General features: G+C 41.8%; 1 protein-coding gene across 1 annotated transcript in view; it reads left to right on the forward strand.

Moving 5' to 3' along the window:
- TAFA1 (TAFA chemokine like family member 1) overlaps positions 1-25,091 on the forward strand; it is a 237,937-nt gene that overhangs the window by 118,849 nt on the left and 93,997 nt on the right. The gene's annotated exons all lie outside the window — the stretch shown is intronic.

A 25,091-nucleotide genomic window follows, 5' to 3' on the forward strand; every position in this document is an offset into this window, starting at 1 on the left:
CTCCAGTGTTAACAGAGTTTTAGGGCTGCAAATGTATTTGTTGAACACCAGGAAAGGCTGACGGTAAGCTTTTTTGTGCAGTCACAACTCCATCATCTTCGGTGTATATACTATAAATCAGGCTTTGTATCTGGAGGGATAGAAGCAAATTCGTCGAGGTGAGCTGCTCGTGCTCCTGCCCGTTTGCACCATGGGACTGGGCAAACCTGGAAGTTTGACATTGCAAAGGCTCAAACACCGGGCGCTCATTCTGCACAGTCCAGAGGGAGCAAAGGGAGAGTCCGCAGTGGTGGGACATGGGTTCTGTGGATTTTCCCCACAGGCACCAATCAGCAAATCCGCTGGTGCCAGCACACTTATTCTATCGCAACAAGAGGACTGCTGTGAGCACACCTGGGCCTCACGGCACAGATTGGAGGGTGAATAGGAACAAGACATGGGAATTTTCCCACCAGCTTCAGTGGGAAACAAATTGAGGTGTTGTCTTTTTATGCATTTATCTGCAGTGATTAATTTTTGGGAGAGTCAGGGACAGCCAGCTGCCACTGAACTACCTGTTCCTAGGCTCCAACTGTTCGATAACTTCCCAGCCGGAGAAGCCTTTGTCCCCACCTCATCTCTTTTTTGGTCATTCACATTATCCCTTGATAAATATCTCACAACCTGATGCTCTGTTTTACCCAGACCTGTACCTCGGAGACCTCCCTGCAACTTCTGCCATCCCAACCCCAGGAATGTAATGCATCAATAAGAAAAAATAATGACTTGATGTGACATGAAGTGAGACCTGAAATACCCTTGATATTGTGTGTTAGGTACATTTCAAACCTTCACAAGCTATGAGTTTTAATGGATTACTGCAGTTCTATTGAAAAACTTTACTTTTTTCATCTGAGTAGAAATTTGTCACATTCAGAGGAACAATTAGTCAATCGGATAGACAACAGAGTCTCTTGATCTGACCTGCATAATTATATGATGCCTATTACATTCTTAGCTCATTCTTTTTCTACAGCTATAAGTGTATCAAAATACTTGTTTGAGCATTACCTGCCCTTGATGAAAACTCCTATGTTTTTTAGTAGAGGTCAGCACACCCTGTTAGCCCAGTAAAATACCCTATGGATGAGAAACATCAATGCAAAACTTTAGGCACCCAATTTGAATGCCGTGAGTTAGGAGCCTGACCTCTGATGAGCAGAACCACCTTCAGGAGGTGCGAATTTCAACCATAAGGGGAAACTCCTGAGTCATTTGGGTGCCTGAGCAAAGTGCTTAAACTGTGTATTCTCTACAAAGGGCCACAATTTTGAAGTGGTCTCTAAAACTACACAGCCCATCTTTCCTCCAGGAGCAGACATTTGCACATTGGTAAATCTCGGCTTGACTTAATTTTGACACAGAAATGGTCTCTTGGTTTTAGTGATGCAGTTTCCTTACGTGTGCAGGGGAAAGCACAATCTTGCAGTTGTGCTTTCAGGGATTTTGCAGAAAAGTGATCCCTTGGAGCTTCTGATCTTTTAACTCTCAAGGCAGGTAACCTGCTGCTTTTCAAAGCAATCATATTGTTGGTCTGAATTTGCTCCTCTTGAAGTCTGTCATTGAATTCAATGGGAAGAACCTCAGCCCACCCACTGCCTTGAAATTCCACCTACTCTTTCTTGGAATAGTAATAACTGACTTTTTCTCCACTGTGATAATGCTATTTAACTCTCCAGTTCATTTACAATAATATCCTCCCCTAATATTTATTGTACATGTTGAAAATTTTTACTTGATCTTCATTTCCCAATAATGTCCATATGTCTATATGATAACATTTTGATTTTCCAGCTGATGTACATTTCTCAGTAATGCAGCACTTGAATGCGTAGCCACTGTTCTGAACTTTGAAGAGGTATCATAGGCCTAGAATGAACCTAAAAGTTGCTTTAAAAGCTTCTTTCATCTTTAAACAATTCACACAAAGAATCAAATCATTCCATTGATTAAAGATTATTTAGCGTGTTTGAATAGCTTTCCAAAAAAGCCACATTTCTGAAACTTAGTCACATTTCTGTAAGTCTGTGCTGGTGTTTCTGACACGATTTTTATTAATGTTAAAGGAAGGGAAATGGTTTTGATTTTTCCCAAAGGAAATACCAGGTTTTAATGCGATGAAAGGACAACCATCGTTTGCTGAGATTTCCGTTGCTGTGACTCATTTGCTTGTCCTACTCTTTCAGTAATTAGCCTAGATGAGCTCTCTTTCTGCCAGTTGGCATTCCCAGAGCATCTGAGGGGAATCCTGGTGCTTTCTGTTTGCATCAGTTGAAATGAGAAAGGTCCTGGGTCACTCCTGAACACAGACTTTGGCATCGTACCCCACTGTGCAATCAGCCCCGCTCGCAGGGCTTGCTGCCGTCGCTGCTCTGCGCTCTTCCCTCCCCTCCCGGCTAATTAAAGTGTCGAGCCTGAGCAGCTGGGTTTGGTAGCGGTGTGCTCATGCCAGGGATGTGGCATCTCAGAAGGGTCACCTTTGGGGAGGGAACATTTAAAAACATATGTGAGGAAAGCACTGCTTGGGAGATTTTTGACACCTTGAGTTTCTAAATTGGCTCTTGGATATGAGGAGAGATTACTGCAGTGAGGTTTTCCCCTTCTTCCTATAATCCTTTGCCACAACATTTTGCAGTACAAAGCACTTTTTAAGTGGAGGGAGGGGGAAGGGAGGGAGGCATTAAAGATAAGGATTATATTAAGGGAAGTGGCCAACTTTGGAGCCAAGCAGCGTGACAAGATTGAGGTAGAGGAGCAGAGACTGATTTTTGATGTGGGATAATTTAACTTAAGACCATGACTATCACTCACAGTTTTACACATTGTAATGAACGCAGGCATTCGGCAAGAACAGTTTGGGAGCATTTGATACATGAAAGCATGAATACGATATTAGGCTCTTCTAATTGCTGAATTTTTGGTGTCTCAGGCTGTTTTTTAATAATTTCCATTGTTGTTATTCTTTCTTAAGAAGCTATAAGGGTGCTCCTTAGCCCTACAGAGTGTGCTGGACATGGAAATATAGAAAACATTTGAATTGTTTCTATACTTTATGCTAGTAAATGATTTCTTTTGTATGAGAGCAGCTTTTGTAATGCATCTCCCTAATTAAGCTACTTCAAGCACCCTTCTAAGCACAGTGTATATGGGCCCAGAGTCAAAATCTGCTCAGTGCAGAGGAGGGGTACCAGGGAGCCGATAACAGGTCTCAGACTCACAAACCCCATCTGCTCCAGCCTTGATTTCAATTAGAGCACTGAGAAAATGGCGATTTCTACCCATTATACACATTGTGACAGCTGAGTGTTTCCCTAGCTGGGGCCGTACTCTGTCTGGATGTGCTCTGTTAGTGGTTGGGATGAGTGGGAAGAAATTGTGGCCCTTTTAGTATGATCCTACTTCACCATTATATGTGTCTTCTCTTGGCAATGTCCGTTAGTACCCAACAGCCTTTATGTGAGATGAGTGGATACTGCTCTCCCCAGACTTCCATGCTGACAATGAATTACAAGTGGTATGAAAATTTAGTCACAATGCTGCAGAAGTTTCCTTAGGATATGTTTCTAAAGGAATTCTTTTATTAAAAGCAGAGAAAAAAGTGATAGCTTCACTGAATTCAAATGGAGATCTTTGATGTGTTGATATTCTTGGTAGATTTCTGTCAAAAGCATAAGTTCAGCTGTAACTATTTTTGCCAAAAAAATATTTGAGCTGCAGTGTTGGGGAGACAGATACTAATCTTGGGACTCTGGGAAGATGCATTTATTGAACAAATATTCATAAAAAAATCAGTTCTAAATACAGTTGATATCTGGAAATACCATGTTAACTGAAAAATGAAAAAATAGAGAATCTGTTGTCCTTGCTTAAGTGAAATCAAGTAGCTGGTAGGATGCCCTTTTGTAGCTCATTTGCTGACACTTGATACATTTAAACTCACCTGCAAAGGATTCTTGCCAAAAGGGGGGTTGTATTTGAGCAGCTCTGAAAGCAGTGCTGGTGATTTGAAATTGTAAAATTCCTAAAAGAAAACCTTCCTGCTGGAAGAGTCAAGGACAAACCTGAAGTTAAAGGGAATTGAATCAGAATTTTTTTGTAAATTATATTCCCAAGCTACTTAAGAAGAAAGTTTTATGGATGTAAGGAAAAATAATTCCTTGAGGTTGATATCTACCATTTCCGAGATAGCTGGTGAGTGCTTTTATTGTGAATGTGTTTATGTTTTTATGACTTGTGAGGAGATTCAAAACTTTGATGTAGTTTAACAAAATAAAATCATAGCAGGAATGCTTGAGGAAGGTGCAGGGAGGCCACTGGGGAACTTTGTTAGCAGTGGTGGGTCTGCTGGAGAGCGTCCCTGCACAGCTTGCACAAAGAGCAGCTTTGCTAGCAGTGAGACTTCCAAACGAACAACTCTTTCTGATCTCCAGAAGTCGTCTTTTGGATAGGGCTCCCAAGTGTTTCTTGGTAGAATTCCCCAACACATTGAAGCAGAAACATCCAGGTTTCTGATGGAGTTTATTCTGTCTCTAACTACTGACAGATTACCCTTGCCAGAGACACCTTACACCTGAGCTTGGAAAAAAAGCATACATCAAAATGTTCTTTTTATCTCTTTTTTCTTTTTTTTTTTTTTCATTCTTCAATAAAGTAAATGAAGGGTATTTACAGTAAAATAAATCACCAGGAGAAAATGCTTTCAGTGCCATAGTACCCAGTTCTCTACCATCAATATCCACAGGATGATATCCAGGTCTAAAATAAAAACATTAATGAATAAGAGGATCTTAATAAAGGCAGCTTTTTCATATTTGGGGTTTTTTTTTCCAAGTTGCAGAGTTATTGCTTTGCAAAAGCCATTAGAAGGCTCCTGTAACTGCACTCTGTTGGAGAAGGATGTCATGTCTAAAAATGTTGTCACCTTCAGAATGCTGTGAAAGTCAGGGGCAAGTTATTTTAATAAGGCAGTGCTAAAAGATGTGGGTAGAATCACAATGGAAAAGCAACGTTTTCCTTCATATGGCTGATGCAGTAATCTCAGCTTCTCTGGGGAGATGCTAGGAATTCTGTGGATGGTGAGATTAGTGTATTACTAAAGCATTTAATAGCAAGAACAGCTACTATGTTACCTCTAATACATTAATAATACTTAACATTTCTGAGTTGTATAGCCCCTTTCTTTACAGGTTTGTTGTACTATGCTTTCTTCACTGCAGTCGGCTCTCGCTGCCTTGAGAGATGGAGAAATAGGAAGGCTTTCTTAGGAAAGTGATTGGGGTGAGATTGGGGCTCCTGTCGGAAATGATGGAAGCTGCCAGGCTCATGCCTCAGAAAATGCCGCTGAACAACAGTGCAATTTTCATGAAGGAAGAGACTTTCTTGTTCGGGAGAGATGTTGTATTGTACAGGAAGAACCTGGTGGCAATTCCTGGAAGAAGAGTTAATAAGAGAGTTGTTTTGTAGCCAACATAAAATTCAGCTTGCATTGATGGCTTCTTCACTTAGAAAGCTCTTTCTTTCTGCAGGGGAAATCACAATAGGTGAGAGTGGGAATAAAGGAGATTTCTTACCTATTCCGCTCCGGCTGACCCCTGGCCTCACAATTTATGCATTGTGCTCTTTTCTCTCCCTTGCTCCATTAGCTGCCCCTGCCAACTCTGATGCCAGTAGTTAAACTGCTTCCAGGTTGGGTTTTTCACAGGCTTTGCTTTGAAGTTTCATCTCACTCGTGGGGACTTCAATCCCAGATTCCCCGCACTTACTTATTTATGCATAAAAGCCGCTTCTCAGCAAAAGCAGAGACCTGGGCAGGAGGCACAGTGACATGTCTAATGTTTCCACTGTCTAATAGCAGGATTGCTGGAGGGGTCAAGCCAGCACAGCAGAAGCAACACGCTTCATACAGGGCCTGGACGAGGCAGAGGAGAGCTCTGCTCAGGCTTGGGTTTATTTGCAGTCTCTGATTAACAGCATTACCATCCCAAGCCTCCTGCTGTGTCGCGTCTTGCTTGCCTGTCTGCTCTTAACCGAGACCCAAAGAGCATCACGTACTCGCACAACCTTGGTAATTATCCCGGCTACCTTGGCTCCTACCTCCCAAGCCAAGGCTGCCAATCTCTTTTCTACTACTGACCAGCCAGACTCGCCTTTTAAGTCCTCTTAATTGGCTTTTGGGGATAACTGAAGTTTACCTATTCTTCCTGGCCAATTTGCTAACAAGGCTCAGCTGCCTCTTCTGGGCCTTGACAGCCTGGAGAAGGATTTTTCAGGACTTGGCTGAGCTCAGAGGCTTTCGAACAGCTGCCAGTAGTACCTGAGGGTTGCTATTAGTGGCTTCACCTCTCCTGTGAGAGGCTTCTTGTGCTATGCCCAAAACGGGGATTTTTCTTATTGCAAAAAGATGGGTGACTGCTCCTTCACCATCCCTTAAACATCCTCTTGCCCTTTCCTTCCCTTCTCACAAAACCATACAAGTGGTGTACGCCAAGGAAAATAATGAACTTGGATGTGGTATTTTACTGCTACTTTCTATCCGTGTATACTATGTCAGATATATTGAAAGTAGTGGGATTTATAACACTGTTATGGTTCTGATAGTTGGCCATATCTATGGCTAATCTTATTTTTTCTATGAGCTCCCGTGTCCTTTGCTGCACTCTGATTTGATTTTTTTTTTTTAATGTAGTGATATTAGTCTCTAGGAGGCAATGTTCTGTCACAATTAGAGTTATTAGATGGCACTGTATATAAAAAGAGGCCAAAGTGACTTGATAGTTATTTCCTTTTTTTTTTTTAGCTATAGACTCATTAGAAGAGCCTCATCCACTTGTGGCAGGCAGGCTGGCCAGAGCATACCTCATTAGTGTTTAGTATGAGAAAAACCTGGCATGCAGCACCAAAGGTTAGTTACAGACGTATTTCATGATAGATCCAAAGCTCTCTATTTTAACACTTGCTCTAAAGTAAAGCTACTGAACCATGGCTCTGTATTGCAGTACATTAAAATGCAATGATAATTATCCTCATTATGAAAACATCTCCTCACAGCTCTTGCAATAGTTGCTTCAGAAATGTATTAAGGAGGAGTACACTTGGGATGCAATCCACAAAAGTGGGGGATGAAGGCTAGGAAAGCAAAAGTACATTTATGAACAGGAGGGGTGGTGAAGAGATGTCCCTCCTTGACTGAATCCTACCGCAAACTGCTATCCCTCAGAAAAGGTCTAATTCAGCACTTGCCGGTCAGAGGTTTCCTGTAGTCCTCCCTGGAAACAGCACTCAGTGAGTGCCAGTGGTCCCAGTTTGTCTTATACAGGTCTGGTACAGGATTGACCAATTGAATAGGTTTTGTATAGGTGTGTGCTTATCCGGTACTCCTTTACACAGTATTTCTGCTTTTGGTAGTTTTGAGGTGACAAAGTGAAAGGTGTTTTAGCTGAAAACAGAACTCATTAAAAATTAGGTTTGTATTTCCAGACTATCCAGGTACACAGGGTTAAAAATACTTCTTGTGTGTAACACGTAACCCACAGGATTTGGTTTGAAGAGCTGTATTAGCCTGGAGACAAAAGAGGGAAGCCTTAACTAGAAATAAAACAAGCGGGCTTTCAACCACCCTGAACTTGGTGGGATACAGAAGAGGCCTTGCATAAGAAAACTCCTTGATCTATTAAGTTTCCACAACTACCACTGTCTAGAAAAGCCATTACATTGAGTAAGAGAACAAAAATAGAATATATATCTCCCCAGCCCAAGCAGTGGTAAGGTTTTCTGCAATGTGTTTCTTAGCAGGGAACAGCAGTTTGATAAGGATCAACATCTGATCCTTACAATTCTGTGGAAAACTTTGCTGACGTATGTACGTCTTACAGTTTGTTGCTCGTTCATAGCCTCCAGGAGGCATATGAGCAGAAAACCAGTCAGTTGGGTAATCGTGGTAATTAAAAGAGATGTAAACTTTCAAAGTAGCTGACACTTAGTCATTACGCCAAGCTGTCATGCTTGACTGAGCTAACGTTAATTCCGATATCCCATTATATCTAGCTGATATCAGTTTAAAAGATAGCTGCTGTGTTTCTTTAGCAACTTGCAGCTACAGTCATAAAAGTATTGATTGCAATGCACATTTGACAGATGTGAGATGTATTTAAGAGAAATTGTGCCATAGATATTCTTTTACTTAAACTGCTCAATGCTGTATGGATTCCAGATATATCCTTCTGGATTTCACTGGTAAAGTCCTGGGGAATCTGCCTGAGAGGTGCAAGATTGAGGAAACACCTTCTTTTGGCCTGTGTTTTTAGTTTCTTAGCAGAGATCTCTTTGATTTTGGTACCTGACTACAAAGGTGATGGAGAATGGGAGAAAAAGCAGGCTTTTAGCCAACTTTACCATTTTCTTTGAGCCTTCACCACATGCTAAGTTATAGACCTCAGCCAAAGTGAAGTCTTCTAATTGACTTCAGCAGGCTTTGATGGAGGGGCTGAGCACTGAAGTTTTCTATTCTTTGGGAATTATCTACTGTGCTGGTTTTGGCTGGGATAAAGTTAATTTTCTTCACAGTAGCTAGTATGGGGCTATGTTCTGGATTTGTGCTGAAAACAGTGTTGATAATACAGGGATGTTTTAGCTATTGCTGAGCAGGGCTTACCCAGAGCCAAGGCCTTTTCTGCTTCTCGAGCAAGCAGGCTGGGGGGGCACAAGGAGTTGGGAGGGGACACAGCCGAGACAGCTGACCCCAACTGACCCAAGGGATATTCCAGACCATAGGACGTCATGCTCAGCATATAAACCTGGGGGCAGAAGAAGGAAGGGGGGACAATCGGAGCGATGGCGTTTGTCTTCCCAAGTCACCGTTAGGCGCGATGGAGCCCTGCTGTCCTGGAGATGGCTGAACACCTGCCTGCCCATGGGAAGTCCTGAATGAATTCCTTGGTTTGCTTTGCTTGCGTGTGCTGCTTTTGCTTTACCTATTAAACTGTCCTTATCTCAACCCACGAGTTTTCTCACTTTTTACCCTTCTGATTCTCTCCCCTATGCCACTGCGAGGGAAGTGAGTGAGCGGCTGTGTGGTGCTTAGTTGCTGGTTGAGGTTAAACCACGACATCTACATATTTAACAGTTATTTTATCTTGTCTTCCTTGCTGGCATCCAAACTGATATCCCAGTAGTGAATTATTATTTTTAAGACCTTGTTAGATTTCATTAGATACTAAAACCCCAGCTAGTAGAAGCTGCTGGGAACCATAAGGGAGCTATGGAGAAGTTCTTGCTTGCAGGACATAAACTCCATGGAAGTGGCAAGTGGGGTGCTCACAACAGACTTTGATCTTACAGGTGGCTAGAGGACATGAAGTTTCCTTGTTCAAGTGTTAAATTATTTTTATTTTCTTTTCCTAAGTATCCCACCCTTTGCTATCTTGTAAGTTAAAATAAGCTTTTATTAGACAATACATTCTCCCTTGCTTCATTTCTCCATGCAGTTTTGAATCACTCCATGTGCCCACACTGAAGCATGAGGAAAATGCTGGCATTTGTCTTAGGATAAGAAAATAGAAGAAAAGAAAAAGAAAAAAAGATTTTTATTTCCTTTAAAAAAATTAAAAATCCAGCAACTTGAAAAACCCAATAAGCCCAATTACTTTTATCTCTTTCTTTATAAATTACGTGTTAGCTTATAGCATGGCAGGAAAAAATCAGGAACAGGCCCACAAACTTGCATGAGAAGTGGGAATAGTGAAATGAAATGGCAAAAGGATTATTCACAGATTTATCTTTCTGTGTTTGGCAAAAAAACTGTGACTCTGAGGGCTTTCATAGAGACAGGCACGCTGGCATTATGAAAAAAAGGCCAAAGTTCAACTCTATCTAAAGATTCAAAAGCTGTCATCAGATCAATGTATGCCTTACAGTGTAGCTTGCAAAAATCGTTTCTCAGCTAATATCCTCAAGGACAAGATATAGTTTGATTTGGCTCTTCCAGGAGGTATTCTTGATTGCTTTGGAAAGCAATATTTTAATATGGGGGTGAGGGAGGCTGGTGTGGAGTTTTATTTTTAAAGCTTTGCAAAGCACAACATCAATCAGCTATGAGGATGGAGACTCTCTTTCTTTCTTTGTAATATGAATCTTGAATCTTCTATTTATGCCTAATTGGGAATTGTTTTAATGAGTTTATGAAAATCAGTCTGCCTTCCAAAATGTTTCAGAAGTTGTTTTCTTTTGGGTTAGTGCCTTTTTCTGTTTGTTGGTTTCTACACTGCAGTATAGAGGGATTTTGGACTTTTTTTTTCCTTTTTTTATCAACCTTTGCATTTGATTCATATGCAGATAGACCCTTAACACTGTGTAAATAGATTGGCTAACAAATCTTATCAAAAACTGTGTAGAAAGATGCTGGAGACAACAATCTAGTAGTTCAGTGTGCCTGTATTGAGGCATTGTGGAGACCAACAATTTACCTCTTTTTTTTTTTTTTCTTCCCCCAAAGCTGATTGACACAGAAAATGAAAATGGTGAATAAACGTTCATGCTAGTTTATGTAAAGAGGTGCGCGGGCTTTTGGCGTGCATCCCACAGGTTACTTAATAAGATTTGTGCACAAGGCTCCCATGCAGTGCTTACCCCCTGATGGGCAAATATGCATGCTACATGGCTACTTTGAAATGCGGGAGCCTAAGAGACCTAATACCTATTTCTTTACTCAGTCAGCAGTACGGTTATTACTATGGAAGAAAGGGCTCTTACATTTTGAGAAGCCCCAGTCTTTCTCCCCCAGCACTACCCTGCCAGTGGTAGCTCCAATGAATCACATGCGAAGAATTACTGATGGAGAAGTACCTGCTTTAAAACTTCTCAGGAAAATGCTTACAGAGATGCTTTTGCACAGGAGACCCTACAAAGATCACTAAAGTAACAGGCAGCCGTTGCAGGTCGGAGTTTTCTTTATTTTGCTCTTGGTCTGATGGGGGGTTTCATCAGAAGGCAAATTCACGATGTGCTGGTAGTTGACTTCATTCATGAAGCAAAGTATTAAAAGGGTCAGGGTCCTGGCTGAGCCGTGCTTGGCTCAAAAAGGAAAGAGATCCTGTGAATTTAGTTTAAAGTGTTTTACAGCATAGTCTTGCAGATGAAACTTAGCCAGGGACAGGATTTGAGCACACGTATCAATGGCTGCTGGTAGTGGGAGAGCTGTTTTCAGGGGCAGTGGCACCCATTTTATTTCTAGATTTATCAACTTGAGTGCTTCTGCCAGTCCCTTCGCTTGGTTTGCTCCCATAGCTGATAATTTTTATGTTTAAAAAAAAAAAAAAAAAAAAGGATAATTTGGTTGTTCTGTATCAACTAGAGAAAGCCATTTTTCTCCAATTGTTCTGGCTCGAAAGGCATAATGGAAAATGTATCTCATGACTGGAGCGTCTGGAAGATCCATCCAGCGTACACAGCTGAACATCAGCAGAGGGAATCGGAAAGAACAGGTCCTGTACAGCAATCCTGTTAACCAGTTAAGATACTGGTGGAGTGTTATATCAGGACTGGGCAAGTCAAATTTGCAGACCTATCTTTTATAATGTGAAAAGCAGAAATAGCAAGCAGCTTAAAGGAAATGGCAGGAGAAAATTCCTTTCTTTTCTCTTCATATATGTTGGTATATAGCCTACAATGGCACAAATCGACATTGTTTTTTCCATCTCTATACTGAAGTGGATTTCATCTGCCTTTTGCTAAGATGTGGAAATTCCTAAATGTTCAAGGGTATAAATTAGCATGGAAAACGTGTCTGTGAGAAAATGAAGTGCATGTTTTTAGTGGCTCTGTTTCCTATAGGTACTTGAAATTGTATTTGTTTCACTTAGAAAAATTTTGAAATGTGTGCTCTATTCTGGCAGTGTTGCATATGAAGGGCACCCATGGAAGTGAGCTGGTTTCACCTCCAGTCCTGGCTTTGTCAAATTAACTCGGGCCGTAGTTTCCCCGGTCCCTGGAGCTGTGTTTCTGTCCCTCTATCACCAGGTTTGCCCCAGGCGTGAGCTCTCAGGAGTGTCAAGCCCATGGTGCTATTGGTAAAAGGAAAAAACAACTCAGTGTCTAGCTCGAAGACGATGAAAGTTACTGAGAAGAAGAAAATTTGCAATTTGGCAAGGTGGTTTTTTACAGCCACTTCTCTGAGTGCAGCTTCACCTTATTGGTTTAAAGGATGTTTGTCCTCCAGATCCTGGTGCTTTTATCATTTAGGGAGAATAAAAAAACAAGATTTTATAAAACTTGATAATTTGAACAAAGATATAATCGACTACAAGAAATGCAGCCTTAAAGATGTGAGAATCTTTTGTTTAGTGTGCTGTGCAATGATACTGGCCTGATAGCTGTAATTGTTTATCACTCTTTAACACGATCGATACAGTAGCTAACCACAGCTTTCTCTTTCAATACCATTGATTGTAACAGCTCCGAGTGACCATCGCTCCGTGTACATTACAGCTGTAGGAGCATATTAACATGACTTCTGAATGGCTGAGGAGATTTAGACTCAAAGGATGCTATTCTTCACTGATTTACAGCCCTTACAGTATTCCTGAGGCTACGTGGAATGTAAATCAATGGAGAAGTTGGCCTGGGTGGTGAGCTATTCCATTACAGAGAAAAATTTCCATTTTGGTGTGTTTACAGTATAATGCACTTAGCTCCTCTGGTGTTACCTCTAAAGTGAAGTAGGGGTGCAGTATTAGGATTCAAAATTAAAAAGACCTGTTTGTTCTTTGAACACTTTCACTTCCAAAGTTATTACTTGCCTTTTTCATAGTGATTCAGTCAGCACAAGTACACAAACATCAGAAAGGAAGTCCTGGCAAACTCCCTTTTATCTGACACCAGTTCACTGCGTGTACCTTACCAGTATACTCTGTGCTTTGCTTACTTGCACTTGGAGGATTATTCACATGGGTGAGCTGTGAACCCTCCTGCCTAGATTGCTGTCCTTCAGCAGGAAGATCCTGAGACAGACCAAGGACCAGTTAAGTTTGCATTGAGCAATTTCAATCTGCAGCTGGGCAAAGTGCTCTCAATGGATCTGTCTAGCGGCAGGGCCTGGCAAACAGCTGTTTTTATGGCAGTGGTCAGCCTGTGATACAGGCACCAGGGCAGGAGTTTGATGGTTGAAGATGACTGAAGCTGCTTCATCTGCTCTTATCTGGGAGCAGATTCAAACTTTGTTTCCCCCAGGATCTCAGAGCAGAGGTGTGTTCTTGCAGCTTAGAAGTTTATTCTGTGATTATATTTTTTTTTATCTGTCAATGAGTACAAACAGTGGTAGTTAATTCCCTATCAAGATGAAGATACCATTATGCTCTCTGTCAAGCCCTGACCATTAAACGAGCTGAATGAATAGATGGTAGTGCTTCAGTTGTTTATTGACGACTGTTAGATTTCTCCTTAGCCTATGCATGATGCTTGTCTGGATTAGTGTAAGGGTCTATTAAATAGTCTATTAACACTTCAGGTTATGGAAAGACCACCTTGAAACACTTTTAAATTATGTTTGTGGGAGTCAGTCTAGAAAAAAATGACTGTGAGAGTTTAGAAAAAAATGCTCCCCTCTCACTCTATCCAGTATAATTGGTTTCTTTGCACTGGACAAATCAAAACAATCCGAATAATGTTGTGATGCCACTGGCTGACAGGCTGGTTGTGAAACAGGTTCGTGCACGCATGGCACTGCCAAGGCCTTCCTTCATACAGCCTACATACCCTTCCCATTGGTATGATGCTGTTCTTCCCCATGTGCCAATATAGTTTTCAACAGGTCTGCAGGTTTGTCCCTGCAAAACGTTACAGTACGTCCCCTCCCTGAGTGCTGGGAATTGCAGGTCTTCCACCACGCGCAGGTGTTAGAAGCAGTAACAGGGGGGAAGTGGCTTAGATTTTGTTAGTGCTGTTGGCACCAGTCTTCACTGATAATAAAACAAATAATGAAAAGTGGATTGACTTCTTTTTACTGCATGCCTTTTCAAAGCTAGGTCCATGTCAAGGTTAGAGCCATGGTATGGAGTGGCCCAGAGCATGAAAAAGCAGCTGTCCTACATAAAATAAGTTTTGTTTCTATTTTTCTTTTCTTCGCTCTTCTTACCTTCTTAAATCACTAATCACAGGCACAGAGACGAAAACTGCCCTTGGCCGTATCTATAGACTCCCACTGACTTGTAGTGAGAGATTGTACAGTGGGACCTGAGGCTAGAGCTTTTGTCTTAGTTTTATTTTTCATTCTGCAAAAAAACGAAGCAAGGGACTAGTTGGAGCTCAGAACTGGAAATTAAAGACCCCAAATAAATTATTTCTGTGCACCTACAACTTGAAAACAAGTTGTTTTCCTACTTCTTTGTGTTGGTGTCTCACATGCTGATTGCCTTATTAATAAGCTGACACAATCTCCACTGCTGAATAACTGAGAAAATTAGGATAGTGCTACATGTGTGTTGCTTGAAGGACATGCTTCAGTTGGGATTTCCTTCAGCATCTCATAATCGTGAAAACCGAATGGAACTGCTTTATATGCTTTATATTTAGTGCTTGTGACAGTGTTTCTGACCTTTTGCACTTCCTCTCCCTTCTTGGATAAGGCACCTGCATTCTGGACTGATTTGCCATGCATGTAAATCACTCTAAGTGGTGAAATGACTTTTTCTTGATTTGACAGAGAGCACTAAGTATTGTGCTTTTGTTCCCTACCCTACTGAATATGAGTTGGGTAACTATACATACTGTGAGAGCTATTGTATCATGCTGTTAAAACCTAAGGAGCTTTTTATTGGACTTTCATGCTAAATAACTTTAAAGGTACTGCCTAGTGTTTTTATATAAATTATAAATGTTTTAAAAATACATCAGAAAAAATATTTTAATAGCAGAGTTTCCCACTGCGGAGTCTCACGCTACGTAAGCTTTCGATTACGGCTATTTATCCCTTCCCCCACCAACGATGGTCTGTTTCACAGGATTCAATTATAGCTATTTATTCAGCTTGAATAAAAGATTTCTTTAGATATTTGGTCTTGGAGCATTTATTTTTATTTTATGGGTTTGGTAGGAAACGTCCACAAATATGATCTTTGCTGCAGTCCCCCAGATAGTGGTTGTTTGAAACTTGGCATAAAGACCATCATAAAATAAAATCACTGCAGTTTCAGAGAGGAACACGGAGTTTTCTGTGAGTTCGATCTTGCTCAGTTTTACTGGGAGCTGTGAAACTAGTAGCTCTGGTATTCAGAATTGCATGAATGTCAGGAGTGCAGACGTGCAGCAGATCTGGAGGGTCAGGTTCTGCAGGTGATGTGTGGTTTTCCCACTGAAACTGAAATCCAGTGGCTGATGCATCTATTGAAGGCTCCCCTGTAAATTTGTAAGCTGTAGTAACAACATGCCCAACCAGTTGAACCCCTGTAAATTGTCTACAGTCTTTGTGGTGAACACAAGGTAACACAATTTCTCCTAAATGCCCTAAGGTGTAAGAGAAGCTGCATTAGCTTGCACTTGCTGCAGGCAAAGAGCATGCACCTAGATGGTTAGTGCACTTCTGCTAGCCTGGTGTGACTTGTTAAGCCACAGTAACTTGACTGTAAGTCTAAAATGCAAGTCACTGGTGCTCCTCAATGATAAAAGAAACGTCCCAGGGTCACAGAGTGTTTCCTATTTCCCTTTTATGTGGAGGATTTGCTTGCTACTCTTCTGCTAAGGATTGTTTCACAACTGTCTCTGATAAATCCTAGGACAAGAGAAGCTGAAAACCTTCCTGCTCCAGGCAAAGGTGGCGACCGAGCCCTTCGCGGCACGTGGCTCTGCATGCGGATGAGGGAAGCAGCATTGCTTCTCACCGCACTTGCAGGCACAAGGGAGGGTTTTGCAAGTAAGTTTCTGTATTGAGCTGCGCTGCTCTGGAGTGAACATTTGTGTTGGCACTTCTGAAAATGGCAGGGAGAAAACCAGGTTGACAATATGCACTTGGTGTACTTGTAGGTGATATATAACAGGCTGTGCTGTTGGGGTAGCGCAGGGATGATGCTCTCCTGTGAGAGAGGCTACATGGGGCCAATGTTCAGTGTTGTCCCTCCTAAACAGGTCTAAAGTACTGCCCATAGGGCAAAAGTTACTTGTCTTTTTAACTTAATTATTTTATCTAGGCAATCGTTCTTCCTCTACTTTTCTGCTTTCCTTATTAACGCTGACTTCAAGATAACCCCTTGTACCCCGTCTAATGAATATATGGTCTTTCATACAAAAGTCATCTTGTGTGCTGGAGTTGGGTATATTCAGTCAACTGTTGTCAGTAAGGGAGCATCAGCAAGGAAGGAGGATACTTTGATCCATCATTTCCAGTGTGGTCCACAGCCTCCAGGTGGAATTCAGCTGGTGGTGAAGCCGGATCATTTCTATACTGCTGAGTTTGGTGGTGAGGTCAGTGGTGACTGTTGACAAAACTGGAAGGCAGAGAAAGGCCTGCTCCCACACATTTGCATATCACTGGCCTAGGTGGTCTTGTGAATTCAACAATAAAGGAGACTTGTAAGGTAGCTGGGCGTTTGATTCCAAATAAGGGTTTTCCTAGAATAGGTAGTTATCTTCTGTACATAACTCTTGTGACCATCAGCTGTGCGTGGGCTTACAATACACTGCAGATCAAAGTGTTATTTTTGATGGCCTTGAAACTGCTGCCTGGAGTAAGATAATATTTGCAAATGATGTATTGTAACTGTTGACACAGGAAAATGTTTCACAATCTAGTACAGCAAAAATAAATTAAAAAAGCAACCGCAGAACTTGCAAATGTAACAATCTGGCAAATATTATTTCTCTTTGCCTTCCTATTTATTCATACATTTGTAAATGCCAAAATGTCTTTTATCTGCCCTTTCTCAAGGGCAGTTCCCTAGTGTCATAGTAATTGAAAATTAAGAATTTACAGTATCGTAATTAAATTCTACCCTTTGAACTCTTGTAGACTGTAGCCGCATATTAACAACATCCCACTCAGATCATGAGTGGCAAGAAGTATTTTGAACACCAACTGCTGCAAGATAACATAACAAGCTCTGACAGCTCCCTAATTACCAGACTACCCACTAGTTAAAAACTCTTTAATACTGTAGCAATTCTCTTCTTTGCAGATAAGTCAAAAGGTATAACTAATTTGTCCTTTAATTGATATCTATATTGCTGTTTAAATAAAGGGCACATACTCCCCCAATATGCTTAAGCATTAATTTGTCACCTGTGAACTGAATTTGGAAAATAATTGGAATGACTGTAAGGGCTTCTTTTGTTGATTCTTATTGCTTTCACCAGGAACCTTTTACCTCCAATTTGATCACTAGTCATGTTAAGTGATTGGCAAATCGTGTAAAGTGATCCTAAGCAAAGCTGAAGTTCAAGCGCTTCTGTACATGTAAAAGATTCCCACCATGCCGTGTCTCAGTGCTTGCAGCCGAGTTGCAAAATAATAAATAATTAGGCCTAAAACAAAAGTTGCAAAGCCATGATGCGGGCAGGCCTATCACCTGAACAACAGCAGAGGGAACAAAGTCCTGCCTGCAGTACGACACCCCTTTTCTAGCCCAGCAAAATTATACCGGTGGCTCCTTCGCAGCTTGCTCCCTGCATGAAGGAATAGGCCATGGCACTGCTGAGCTCAGCTACCCCAAACCCCACCGAAACTGGCCCCCTGCCCAACACCCATTGCCAACTCTCTGCTTTTCCTGTTGGTGGCTATAATTTTGGAAAAAAAAAGAGGTTCTGGTGGTTTGCCAGTTTGGAAGGAAGAGTGGGAAGGTGATGTGGAAGCTGCTGTAACTAGATTTTCAGCACAGATGCAAAAAGTGATTTGTGGAGGGGTCTGAAGGTGGAAGAGGGTATAAACAGGATGTCTTGCTCTTAGGAGTGTCGTTATTTCCAGAAGAGACGAGGACATCCAGAAGATGTGACCAGGACTGCTGTGCAGCCTCTCTGAAGGAGGCAGCTTGCAGAGATCAATACATGCGTCCGCCTGAAGAGCTGCTGGAGGAATGCACATCTCTCCCAGGGCTATTAATGAATGTGCTGTGGGTTTCTGAACAACTTCTGGCTTTGTATTCTTCGTCACTTTGTGATCATGTCATGATTGAAGTCTTTCCTTAAATTGGAGCCAGAGGAGGTGGGAGACCACTAATGAGGCTATTTTTTGGGACATCCCTCATGCTGGGTAAATACCCCTCAGAGAATGTACTATAGGCAAAGAGTAAATGCTGGTTTCATTTCTGCTTTTCTCTTTTGTTCAATACCTGGCATGAATTGAATAGAAATGTTGCCTTCAGTGCATGTAAATACAATGTGATGTTTTGATGATGATGTCTAAGATTACCTACATTATTTAGGTAGCTAAAGATGCAGGCAAGCACTTCCGAGAGCATCACTCTGTGCCTCGCTCCCATCAAAGCTCCGGCAAGAGCAGAGGTTCAAATGAACTCACATGTCCCAGGTGCACCTTAGGATGCCTCTGACTTTAAAGACACTCCATCCTTCTCCTCTGCTTTCATGATACAGAAAACAGACTCGATTGCTTCTGTGAATCTTCTCCCTTCAACAATACCATATCCTTTGCATGCATTCTTTTAATGTATCACCACTGAATCCAAACTGCTTGCATTCGGTTGGTGAATGGCACAACAGAACTATGCTCTTACAGTACACATGGAGATCTGAGTTCTCTGAAGCACAGAAAAGGACTCAAAATGTTTCTCAAAACTTTTTTTTCATGCTTCAGTTTCTCAAAATGGCAGGGCAGAATGTTATCAATCTAGCTAAGAAAAGCTTTCCTATAGCAGAAAAATGACAGGTTACCCAGAAGAAGAATATGGTGACCTGTTGTCCTGGTGAGTGAGCGGCTGTGTGGTGCTTAGTTGCTGGCTGGGGTTAAACCACAACACCTGTATACAAGTTATTCAAAAGAATCATTACTTAAAACTTTAAATTATTTTGGCAATCATTTTTTCTTTGTAAGGAATTTCTGGGTCATGTTTTTAATCCTGGCCAAAGCAGAGTCTGAGCTGACTGTAACTCAGGACTGTAGCAGTGAGGAAAAATGTAATTGATAAGAAGAATGCCTGATGAGACCAAAAAAAAAAAAAAAATTAACAAGCTGCATTGCTAGTAAGGAATATTTTTGTATGCTTACTTTTCCACTGGAAAGAGATAGAAAATATCAGCACAATGTAACAGGAGAAGAATGGCTGGCAATCTTTGAGATTTTGGTAAACGCTCACTCATGCTGAACAGCGAAAAGTCCCCAAAATTTGTTCATGAGTGAACCAAAAGCTGCAATATAGACCTGACGTAGATGACTCATGGAGAGGAAGAGTGGACACTCACTGAAGTAACAGACTTATGCGCATATTCTGGGATGAATGTTATCCCAAAGTGGCACTGAATATGTACAGTATATTGTATACAATGTATGCATGGGGCCAGTCCACTGGTCTGGTTACAGAAAATCTAATGAAAGTCAACTCCACATCTCCCAAAAGAAGGAATATTTCTATATACTCCATGGCAGAAAGTTTATATTCATGTGGTTTTCCCACTATTTCTGTGTTTGCTTTGGACTCTTTCAAAGTCCCTTTCCTTCTATATGCCACTGTGGGTCACACGAAATTCCTTATGTGAAAGATATGTTGTCTTAATGCTTTTGTGGGGTGACAAGTTGGTCATGGCCCATCAAAATAACTTTCATCAAAACAAAACCAGTAGAACAAGAGGGAGGGAGGGAAGTGAGGAGATACCACTGGTTTAATGAAAAACCCAATTCTCTCCGCTTTAATGGATACGACAACCTGGCTTTTTGTATCGACTGCTGAAATGTGCTGTAATTGTGTAAAAGGGACCTCTAGACAGAAATCTATTTTTTGTTCCTCTTCTCCTTTGTATTAAGTGAGCTTTTTTGTAATGTTACTTTTTATAGCCTATAATCATGGTAATTATGTTTTGTTGAATCTTTCACAGTAGTCTAACATTTAGTAACATTTATCTCACTGTGCTGGGACTTGAAATCTTCCCTGCCATCAGACGCTAATACAGTTATATTATTGTGGCAATATGGGAGTTAGGCCTAAGTACAGTTGTTACTTGTTACCATTGTTACCTTTGGCAAATTACTTCTGGTTATTATGAGTAGCTGAAATCAGAAGGTCAGTGTTAAGCAAACCGTGAAGAAGTTATGAGCAATAGATATGTTTAATATCCACGCAAAGCACATAGTTGTTGGGATCGCTAATGCATTGGTCAGCATCCAGCAATCAACAGGGCTTGGTTTCAGCATTGTGCTCATTGCAATGATTGTTTCTTGTTGAAGATCCCCTTGTGTGTTTTTTCAATAGAATGCACATGTGTCCAAAGCTAACTCAACCAGATAAATTCTCCTAAATGCTAATATTAGTATAGTCCTGCCAGCTTATTTCTATAAATGCTGGACTAGATAGCATACTAGTATCATCAGATCAATATAAGGAGGTATCTCAAAGGAAAGAAGTCTGGAGAACTAATACAGTAGTTTCAGTAACATACTCTGGGAAAGGGAAATGCATATCCCTTTCTTTCCCTGTCATCTGCTCACTTGCTCTCCCACTTCATGACTGGTATTGCACTCTGTGCTGTAAACAATCACCATTAAACTCAATTGAGGCACTTCAAGACAACAGCAGAACTTACACCAACTGTTTATTTCTTGTTATGTTCCTCCAGCCTGGCCTGCTGTCATCATTCCAAGGCAAGATCCTCAGCTTGCAAAAATCAGCTGAGTAAATTTGTGTCAGTTAGGATGTACCCCGTAATAAATGTACTTTTATAAAATGTCTATCAGGTTGTCAGGTGCTTGAGCTCGTTGTTCAGAAGTCACAGGTCCTGGATTGTCAGTGGGAGAGGCATGATCCACCGCAGATCATGTCTGCTACTCATAGCTCAGTAAGTTACAGCATGGACCTTAATGTTTTTATGTTCACATCAAACTGGAATAAGATCGATCAAATGACTGATATTTAACTAAAAGCGTTGCTGCTACTTCTTTTTCTCTTCCTTGTACAACCTTTTCTCAGCTGCTCATTAGCTAGGAAATGTAGTCACTACAGTCTCTGCCCTAAGGCGAATCCTGTGATATACCCTGCGCACTTAACAGAGAGATATTGCTTCGGCAAGAGAGCAAAGTGAGAGATAATACTTCTGCCTTAAACAGGATGACACAACAATAGTTCAGAACAGGATAATTTTGAGCTTTTGTGGGTTTTGTGTAACGGAACTGAAAGCCCTTTGAAGTCATATATCTGTATTTCCACATGGACCCAAGAAGTCCATGGGGCACCCACGAGGGGTGGCCAGGGGCAGCTCTTCTTCACCTTGCAGAATAGTGCCGACTTGCACTCACAGCAGCACAAAAACTCACAGAAGGCTGACACGACATCTTGTGTAATTGTAAATGATATTTGAACTACTGTAAAGGCAAATGGATTTTGGCGAAGGCAGGTTGCCATGGGTGGCATATGCCGGGTTGTGAGTGTTTGAGAGTGAGAACCGGAGAGAAGGAGTGTCTCATCGCCTTTTACAGCTCCTTCCAGGCATCGATTGGCATCTCTTCACCATGAGGTTCCTCCTCCTCCAGGTTTTTGTGAACTTGTCATCCTTGCTGTCTGGGGCACTACCTCTTCTCCCTGTAGGTTTTGGTTTCGACTTAGTGAGGAGAGGGAAAGGAAACTTCACTTTCCCTGAAGCTACCGTGGGGAGCACAGGTATTTGTGACATGCTGGCAGCAAGATGATCTTTGCAGTAGAACCCTAAGGAAATGCAGCAGAGTGAGCCCTGAAATACAGTGTAACCGTGGTAGATTTTTTTTTCCCCCCTTTTTTTTTGTAAGGACATTGTTCAGATGGCCTTGTTGCTGCTGCTTTCAAGAAGGGCCCGGTGGTGCCCTGGGAAATACAACTTTCCCCTAGAATAGCTACCTTGGCACAAAATCTCCCAGTGCTCTGTTCACCAATAGAGTGCCCATGCCTCCAAATTTTAAAAAAGAACAATGATATGTGTAGCATCTGATTGCAGAGCTTTGTGCTGCAACAAACTTGTAATATAAGAAAAGTCTTTATTGATTTGTAGTGCTATTAGAGTTTCTTTTCCCTCCCACCACTCTGCTTCAGTGCTTCTGACAAGCAATTGGCTCTCAGGTCCTGGAGTAAGAACGAGCAAGACAAATCCAATACAGGATTTGAGCATCAATGTAAGGCTTGGGCAAAATTCAGGTTCCTGTGTCTGAAATTGCAACTCTGAAAGCTTATCCGGCTATCCACTTCTGGGAATACCTAAATGCTTTGGTTTAACAGCATGACTCAAGTGACTGGATAAAATGTGCCAGTACTTCTGGAAGCAGTGTCCAGGATCCAGGGCTTCTACCTTTCCAGAGGTAGTGATCAGCTTTCTTGTTACCTCCATGTCATGGTTTAACCCCAGCTGGCAGCTCAGCCCCACGCAGCCGCTCGCTGACTCCCCGCCAGTGGGATGGGGGAGAGAATCGAAAGGGTAAAAGTGAGAAAACTCGTGGGTTGAGATAAGGACAGTTTAATAGGTAAAGCAAAAGCAGCACACGCAAGCAAAGCAAACCAAGGAATTCATTCAGCACTTCCCATGGGCAGGCAGGTGTTCAGCCATCTCCAGGAAAGCAGGGCTCCATCGCGCCTAACGGTGACTTGGGAAGACAAACGCCATCGCTCCCAACGTCCCCCCTTCCTTCTTCATCCCCCAGCTTTACATGCTGAGCATGACGTCCTATGGTCTGGAATATCCCTTGGGTCAGTTGGGGTCAGCTGTCTCGGCTGTGTCCCCTCCCAACTCCTTGTGCCCCCCCAGCCTGCTCGCTGGTGGGCTGGGGTGAGAAGCAGAAAAGGCCTTGGCTCTGGGTAAGCCCTGCTCAGCAATAGCTAAAACATCCCTGTATTATCAACACTGTTTTCAGCACAAATCCAGAACGTAGCCCCATACTAGCTACTGTGAAGAAAATTAACTCTACCCCAGCCCAAACCAGCACACTCCACTACCCAACAGCATGGGGTTGCTCTGACTATCATTTAATGACCAGGGTGCTCAGCAGAGGTGGATGATGAGGGCATCTGTGCCTCTGCTTTGCTGGTTGAATACTTTAGCTGCAAAACTTCTGTGCAATAAAAAGGAAAGCTCCAGCACCATCAACTACATTTTAAAAGCTAAAGGACTGCTCAGAGCCCATGTTTTGAAAGAAAGGCTGTGGATGCATGTATTCAGAGAGTGTCCTGGGTGGGACCTTTCCACAGAAATGAGCTGGGAGTAGGGCATTTAGTGAGTGGGGGTTAAGTCCCACATCTGACCCACATCAGCTGATGGCTAGCTAGACAAGGGTGCTGATTTCAGATGCTCTGTGCTCCAAGAATGGGACATTTCGTACTCATTTCGAGGCACTGTGTAAGTGTAGGTGTTGTAGCACCAAAGTCCTTTACTAGATCTGCTCAGAAAATTAAAATATTCTTCTTGCAATTTATCTGTCCAAGAAATTCTGCTTCATTTCGTGCTTTCTGACTGTACTTTAAAAAATATCTGAAAAATATTACCTACGTATGTATCAGTGAAGGACAAATGCAAGTTGTAGCATCAGCCATAATTATTTGCTTGTTTTGCTTGAAATGCCATTTTTAGCCAGTTTTGCACATTTTACAAATGCCTTCCATGCCAAATCATCCATGGAACGTACAAATCCTCTCAATTGTTAAATTCATTAACCTAACAAACTGTGGACTAAAAGCCACATTTAAAGCATGCGTCCTAAATAGTATTCTCATTATGTGGAATCAGATTAGTCCCTAATCAAATTTGACTTGGAGCTTGGAGCAAAAGGTAATGGAGTATGACCCCTGATGTAAAACAAGGATAGGTGAAGTAAGTATCTAGCACCATGATATTTCCATTTTGTGCTGTGCCAACTAATTCCATCCTTCCTGGGCATTTTCATCATTTTGTAAACAGATTTGTACTTGTTTAGCTCCTTACCTCAGCTTCTCACACACACATGACATCTGCTAAGATATTTACGGATATTCTTCTAGCAGCTTGATGGTTTTGCACATTCATGTCACTGATGTAACTTTAATAGCATGGACCAATAATAATTATCAAGTCTATTATTGTTGTGCCAACAGACCGAGCATTGATGGGACACCGTGGTTTGAGACACAGTAGAGACAGAATAGGAGAAAGTGTCTGCTTCAAAAAGTTTGTAGTATAAATAGAAAAGGCAGGAGGGGATAGAACATGCAAAGAGAAGGGGGGGGACAGATGGGAAGCCTAAATGGAGATAAATGTCACAGTCAATTGCTTCCATCCCAGAAAACTGCAGAGAGACTGGAAGAGACTCAGAATAGAAAGGAGAGAAAGGACTGAGAAAATCTGACCATAGTCCTATGGATAGTGGATTTTCTCCAGGGATTTCTAAGCATGTCTTAAAGACATTCCTTAAGGAAGATTTAGGAAAGCATATTTCCCCCATGAGTAATACTTCACCAGCCTGAGTTAGCCGGTATGAGCCCTTTTTGCCATTTGCTGAGCAGTTGGAACTCCAACGTGGGTCGTTCGCCACCAGCACCTACCTGGTTTAAGGGGACTCCACAACAGCAGGAGAGGTGTGTTTTCCCCACCTGTCCCAGCCTGGGCTCAGTAAGCCGACTCTGGCGTGTGGGGTGGCCATACTTACCTGCCCGTTTTCCTTCCAGTTGAAACAAGAACATTCAAGGGGACAGCGAATAGCATCCACCATGAAGGGGTGTACATCAAACCCAGGAGGTGGGATGATGCAGTCTTAGGTCCCCTAGTTAACCCACTGGGATGTCCTATTTATTTCATGCAGAAATATTCAGCGTGTATTAAAAAAATCAACATCTGTCCTAGAGCTATTGTAAAGTACCTATGTACAAAAGACTGGTTGTGTTGAGGTTTTCTACAGTTTTTTAAATATTTCCTTTTTGAAA

The sequence above is a fragment of the Harpia harpyja genome, chromosome Z (assembly GCF_026419915.1).
Source record: "Harpia harpyja isolate bHarHar1 chromosome Z, bHarHar1 primary haplotype, whole genome shotgun sequence".
Classification (NCBI taxonomy): Eukaryota; Metazoa; Chordata; class Aves; order Accipitriformes; family Accipitridae; genus Harpia; species Harpia harpyja.